Source organism: Osmia lignaria, chromosome 3 (assembly GCF_051020975.1).
Source record: "Osmia lignaria lignaria isolate PbOS001 chromosome 3, iyOsmLign1, whole genome shotgun sequence".
In the NCBI taxonomy this organism is placed as follows: domain Eukaryota; kingdom Metazoa; phylum Arthropoda; class Insecta; order Hymenoptera; family Megachilidae; genus Osmia; species Osmia lignaria.
This window is the reverse complement of record NC_135034.1, coordinates 10,709,452-10,716,943: the sequence shown is the minus strand read 5'-3', so window position 1 is coordinate 10,716,943 and position 7,492 is coordinate 10,709,452.

The following is a 7,492-nucleotide window of genomic DNA, read 5'->3' as shown; positions in this document are numbered from 1 at the left end:
AACAGTATAGCCATCTAGCGATCGAATACCGAAGGTAATAGAATTAATGCTGAACCGATTTACCGACGGCACTATTCAAACTTGGTTAATTAACACTGAAGCGAGAAGAAAGTGCATTAAAGGTAAAGCAAAAATTAGCAAAAAAATATAGCATGCACAAAATTAAAAAATTAAAAAAAAAAAAAAAAATAGAAAAGCAAACTCCTAAGCTCGCAGCCTATTAGCTCGTATTATTTGTTACACAATTAATAACTGTACCATAGAAATAATGATGCAATTATTAATTATCCACCAAATAATACGATTGCCCGGGTCTCACCACGAGGAGGTTGCTGCGGTTTGGAGACCCGCCCTAGCCTCATCCCAGCCACCCTCCATTTATGCAAATTTTTATTCACATTCAAGAACATCATCCCCTTGATGTCCATTTGCATAACATTTGCAACTGTTGTGCAATTGAACAACAAAGGGAGCATTATTTCTATTATCTACCTACCTACTCTAATTATCTACTTATATTTTTGTTTTTGAATCCTATACCTCAATATTTTTTTATTTTGATTACAGATCTGTAATTAATAATATGCAATTGCATATTTGCCTTACATCTAAATACTACGAATACGAGCGCTCGTATAATGATAGAAATTTGCTAAATTCTAAAATTTCCTAATTAAACACTGCAGTGTTTAAACTTAATCATATACTTATTCAATTATTTAACCTAAGGGTCCTTAATATATAATTGTCCTACTTAACCATTAACTTAATATCTAAAGGAATATAAACTAACACCTATAATAAATTTGTTGACTCGGTTGTCCTTACCACAACACTTCCTGAAACAAACTAAAAAGAATGAAACATAATTTAAAAACAAAAAATAAAATTCATATTGCTTTAACCATAGCCTTACAATCTACCTATATAAAAATCTAAAGGGATATAAACAAATACCTTTAATAAATTTATTGGTTCGATGATTCTAACCAAAATATCTGCTGAAACAAACTAAAAAGGATTACGTACAATTTTAAATCATTTTTACATCAGTTTAGATAATTGAATACCTTAACTCCATACTTTCTATAAAAATACTTCTCTGTAACAAAAACTGATTAATTGAATCCAGATAAAGACAAAAAAAAATTAATAGCTGGAAAGAAGATACATTAGTAACAATAAAATTTTGCAAAAGTCAGAATGGTTGTTAATCACTTAAAATCAATTTCATACGAAATATGAATTAAAAACAAACTTCAGTACCAAAATAAAGAGAAAAAGAATTAGAAAAATATATATTTGAGTCAAGAACATTAATTATTTCATTTTATTGTATTTAATATTCGTTCATTTCGCGACAAATAGTGCACAATATTTTAATTGAAACAACTGTCTTCTACTGCAATATACGTACAAGCATGACTCTATTTGACTCTATTGCATTATATTATTCAATACACCTTTCAATGCAAATTTATTATAAATGCAAAAACTGACAGGAAAATCACGAGTGGATTTTGATTTTCAGGAAAAGAATTTGAAAATTTATAAAAGTAATTTAATTAGCTTCTCCGTAAGCTTGAAACGAAATATCGCGATCAAAAATTAAAACCGAACAACACGAACAACAATCAGCCACTACTTTTGTTTAAATAAAGTAAAATTAAAATAATAAATTATCTCGAATGAACAAATATTCCTTGAAATAATTTATCACCAATCATCACAAAATAAAATGAACCTTCATTTTAAATAAAACTTTGAATAAAGATCTATTTAAAACTTTATCGTATTTAATAATAATCTGAAAACATTAAATTCATATATTATTTAACAGTATTTCCAATAATCGAATGCTCAAAATTTTCAAAATTAAAAAAAGGAAAGAAAAAAGAATGAGGGAGGGGCAGTGGCAGGGAGGGTACAGAGGAACCTGAAAAGAAAAGTTTGACTGCCCATAAGAGCAATCCCTAAGCAAACCCTATAAAACAAACCGAAATCACACGCAACACTAATTTTAAAATTGCAAACATTCTGAACTATGACAAAACATCGGCTGGCAACGAAGGGTTTCACGCCCCCTAGACTTACGCCAGACGCTACATACCACCCACCCCGCCTGGACGTCGTAACGCCAGGACAGAGTGCACCCCTTCGCTAAGAGCGCTACCCGCCCGTCCAACACGTTGCATCCAACGGTGTCAGATTGACGGACGCCCATAGTATAGACAAAAGGACTGCAGTTTAGAATATGGTAACATATCTTCATATGTTCCGTATTCTAAAACTGCGCCTGCAAAGGCCTAGTAATGCATGGGTATATCTCCCAGAGATGGTGTTCACGGTCTTATGCCGCGGAATCCTTGACTAGCAATGGATTCCCACCGAATGTGAGTCATAGTTACTTCCACTAATTTAATAAATGCAAAAAAGTAAAAAATTTAATAACAATCGCGAATCATTCGCAACACTAATTTCATTAATTATATAATATGTACAAAAGCGCACGCGTGAATGCTGCTTCATTATGCGCAACGCTAAGCTGAAAAAAAGAAAAAACGCGAACTGTAACGCAACACTACTCAAATCTACCGAATTTTGTAAGACGCAACACTAATCTAAAAAAGGGGTACAGCCAATCCAAGGCTGTACCACGGCAGCTGGTCCATAGCTGCCATATGGACCATGGCAACTCCACTGGATCGTTTTGGGGCATTTCATCATATATCAAAACTTTAATGCAAAACGCGAATATTCATTACCGCAACACTAATTAGCAGGGAACTCTATAAATGAATGCAAAGCAATCGCGTATTTATAAGTCGCAACACTAGGAAACAATCGCGCTAATGTCATTCGCAACCCTATCTTTAACAGACATGCAATTAAAATGCAGAAAGGGGGGATTCTCAAACTGTGAATTTTTTACTCGCAACACTAATTTCATTAATTATATAATATATACAAAAGCGTACGTGTGGGGGCTGCTCCATTATGCGCAACGCTAAGCTGAAAAAAAGAAAAAAAGAAAAAGCGCGAACTGTAACGCAACACTACTCAAATCTACCGAATTTTGTAAGACGCAACACTAATCTACAAAAGGGGTACAGCCAATCCAAGGCTGTGTCATGGCAGCTGGTCCATAGCTGCCTTATGGACCATGGCAAGTCCACTGGATCGTTTTTGGGCATTTCATCATATATCGCAACTCTAATGCAAAAAGCGAATATTTATTACCGCAACACTAATTAGCAGGGAACTCTATAAACTAATGCAAAGCAATCGCGTATTTATAAGTCGCAACACTGGGAAACAATCGCGCTAATGTCATTCGCAACGCTATCTTTAACAGACATGCAATTAAAATGCAAAAAAAAGGGATTCTCAAACCGTGTATCTTTTACTCGCAACACTAAAGCAATGAACATTAAAAAGCAAAACTCTCAAAAATCTTAAAGCAATCAACATTGAAAAGTTTAATTCTATTTTAAAGCAATGCAAGAAACAAACCTGATATTTAAAGTTCGCAACATTAAATGAAAATCGCGATAATCATGCATACGCAACATTAAATTGAACCGTGATCGATATTCATTCGCAACACTAAATTGAACCGTGGTCAATATTCGCAACACTAAATTGAAAACGCGATTTGCCCAAAATCATGGGGGTCACGGGCCCCCTCTTGTCCTGAAATTACAAAACTACAACTACAGGCAAGCACAGTGACAAAGTAGTAACGATAATGATTTCCCATCCTTTTTTGCAAAAGGATGCAAAATCATTAATAGTTCCCCTCTTGAAAGACAGTTTGTCGGGGCGCTTCGGCATATAGCCTTTTCTTTCTTCGGGCGGTCCACCCACCTGAAACTTATATCTAAAGCTCGAGACTTACAAATTCGCAAAACAAAAAAAAAAAACAATCAACAAAAATGAAAAATCGCGAAACTCTAATTGACACGTGGACGAAAAAGGACTTTAGATAAGTCGTTGTTCGTGCACACGTGCCGTGCTCGAGCAGAACTTGTGCGTTTCGTGCCATCGCGATCGCGTATGACGACTTATGAAGTCGCCAAAAATTTGAAAAATTGTACAGATAGATCGAAGGCGAACGGCATACTCCATTCGTATCAATCGTATCGTCAATTCTTCAAATATATTCCAGGTACAGGTTAATCACGCGAAATCGCGCCTACCCGACCAAGATACTGTGACAACCTGTCCCGGCCCTACCTACTTACGATCTATCACACACACCAGAAGGTATACTACCTACCTACCTAACCCTATATTTAAAAAAGGCAAGATCACATTCTCACAAAAATTCATTCCACGACCCCCATACACTCCACCCGGGCGCAAGAGCCTAAACTAGGGAGAACGTCCCGGGACGCCTCCGTCACCCAAGTTTCATCTCACATCACACTCTACGGTACGTACCATTTTTCACTGAAATCGTCTGGCAAGGCTAGCAATCATTGCGTATAATGATAATTACAAAATTTAATTAACTACTTTGATATAGAATATTTCATAATAATGATCATAATCATGGTAATAGTAATGGCAATATAGTAATAGTAATGGTAATAATCCTATTTGGTTTGTACGTTCATTGTACATCTTCTTGAATAAAATATTATTTCAAATTAAAAGTTAAATGATAAAGTTATTAAACCGACGCAATCCCACAGCCTAAAAACACACACACCATATGTGGAAATTACGTCGTGCACGATATACTAACACAATGCCAGCCGCTTATTAATTATTATTCTTATGAACTAGATCATCGTGCCCATTGCCTCTACCCATCCAAGTAGCACCTGGGCACGTGAATGGGCTTTGGCAATAAACACGGAAGGGGTTAAACCTGAAAATCCTGATCTAGAAACATGATTAGTACACAAACATCGAACGGACTAATATTTCACTATTTTAATAAAAGTGACTCGACTTTGTAAATATAAAGCTTTAAGAACAAATACTGAAAAGTAAAATTGAGCAACTATGACGCAAACATGGTGCACTGCTAATATCAGCTGGCAACGAAGGGTCTCACGCCCCCTAGACTTACGCCAGACGCTACATACCACCCACCCTGCCTGGACGTCGTAACGCCAGGACAGAGTGCACCCCTTCGCTAAGAGCGCTACCCGCCCGTCCAACACGTTGCATCCAACGGTGTCAGATTGACGGACGCCCATAGTATAGACAAAAGGACTGCAGTTTAGAATATGGTAACATATCTTCATATGTTCCGTATTCTAAAACTGTGCCTGCAAAGGCCTAGTAATGCATGGGTATATCTCCCAGAGATGGTGTTCACGGTCTTATGCCGCGGAATCCTTGTAACTAATTTGATTAATTAAATAATAAAAAGGATTGAGTTTAAAAACCAAAAGGATTCCCACCGAATACTAGTCAGTGCATCGTCATATTTACTCTCGCGTCGGAAATTTCTCGCAACACTAATTTAATAGAGGCAAAACTCTAATAAAAAGGAATTTAATGTCAAAATTGAATTTGATATTTTATTAAAAGCAAAATGACTAATTAAGAATTCTTTACAATGAAAAAAGAATTTATTATGAAAATTAATAAAAAATTAAAACATCCTCGGGCGACTCCCTCCTCAGAGTAACTTTTCAAGAATATGCAAAATCTGTTGAAATAGATCACTCTGACTTGGAAATCTACCCGTCACGAATTGTCTTCTTGCACATAAATTGTTCAATTTTACATAAAATGAATTGAACTTTACTCCTCGTAAAAAGGTCTTAAATTATATTTGAATTTACAATGTACAAAATGTAATGAAATCAATGTAAAATCATAATTAATATGTATATTCAGTATACATATTATATTACCAATATTATATCGATTCGAATAAAAACTAAATAAAATTGTTTCTGTATTAAAATATTTCATATTCCACATTTAAGAACAGTTAAGAGCATTCATATATTTCATAAATATCTATTGGAATATGTGGAATTGAAATGATATTTAAAACGCGGTGTACAAGAAGACCTATCCTGAAGTAAATGAAATGAAACAATAAAAATGTTACTACTCATGGGTATGTATAATCATACCCATGGTCACTATGCTTGCCAAGCACGTATACAACCGGTAACCCGTGTCGATTCGGACCATTCGTCCTACAACATGATTGGGCACCGGAGGAACCATAAAACATGCGACTCACCGTTCGCAGATATACTCTTCTTCCAATAGTCAAGTAGAAGGATGCTCAACAACTAGGTAGGAGGATGCACATCAGGTAGGAGGTTGCCTTACAAAAGACGGAAGCCATCAGGAATGTCCAGGAACTCGCCAAAGTTCAAAAATTCATCTGTAACAAAAAAAGAGGAATTACGATTAATTTTGAAAATTATCAATTCTTATTGTAATAAAATTATATATAAATTTGGATTTTATCAAATATTAGCAATGAAAAATAACTCTCAACTATCAAGTGTTGAAATTGTAAAATTAATAAAATAAAGTAATAAGATACTTACACTCTTTCCTTATGGAGCAACGCCCAAGACTCCTCTTCAGTGGTGCCGTGACTCTAACACCGGATATATCGAGCAATAAAAAAAAAAATTAAAAATAAAGATATAAAGTACTATTAACGCGACCGTAAATAATTTCCGGCGAACAATTGTAGAATCTACTTTCGCGATGGAAAAAGAAAAATCAGAGCCGCGATGCTCTAGAAAATATTTTATAATACGTAGCAAACACTGACTCTACTTTCGCGTGATTCCTAATCATACAAACGCAACACTATTCAGGGCCAGTTCGCCCTTGCAAAAATCAAAACATTGGAAGTATGCTCGTACAAACACTGACTCTACCGACCGCATTGCGCGCGGCCACAACAATTCCTGAAAGAAAAACTTGGTGAGCAGGGATGGGCTGGGTGGAAATATACAAAACAACATTCTTGTCTTTGAGCTTTCGTAACGGAAATACTGTTATTAATGGCTTGTAAATGAAAATATCTATGTTCGTCAAATATATTCGACGAGCACAAATATTGTTAAAGCTGAATATTGATCCTAGATTGAAACGAAATGTTTTAAATAATTGTTGAAGAAAAGCAATCATTTAAAACACACGTATTAAATTATTAGTTGAAATTATTTAATAAAATCAAAAATTAATTATTCTTTTTCTATTAATTGATCAAAAGAAAATTTCTCTAATCTTTTGTTCCTTGACCTTGATACCAATTAATTACCAAAAATGTTTACAATTAACAATGACTCAATAAAATAAAAGTAATAATAAATGTTAATAATGTAATAGAATAACTGGAAATGATACCAATTCCTGACGAAATTCTATTTGAAACCAATATAAAGTGTGATGGCGTCGTATCGTATGGCGTCTTTTCAATCTCAACAAGATATCTGTAACAAACACGAAATACAAATTTCTGTTAATAAAACTTAATCAACAACAATAAAAT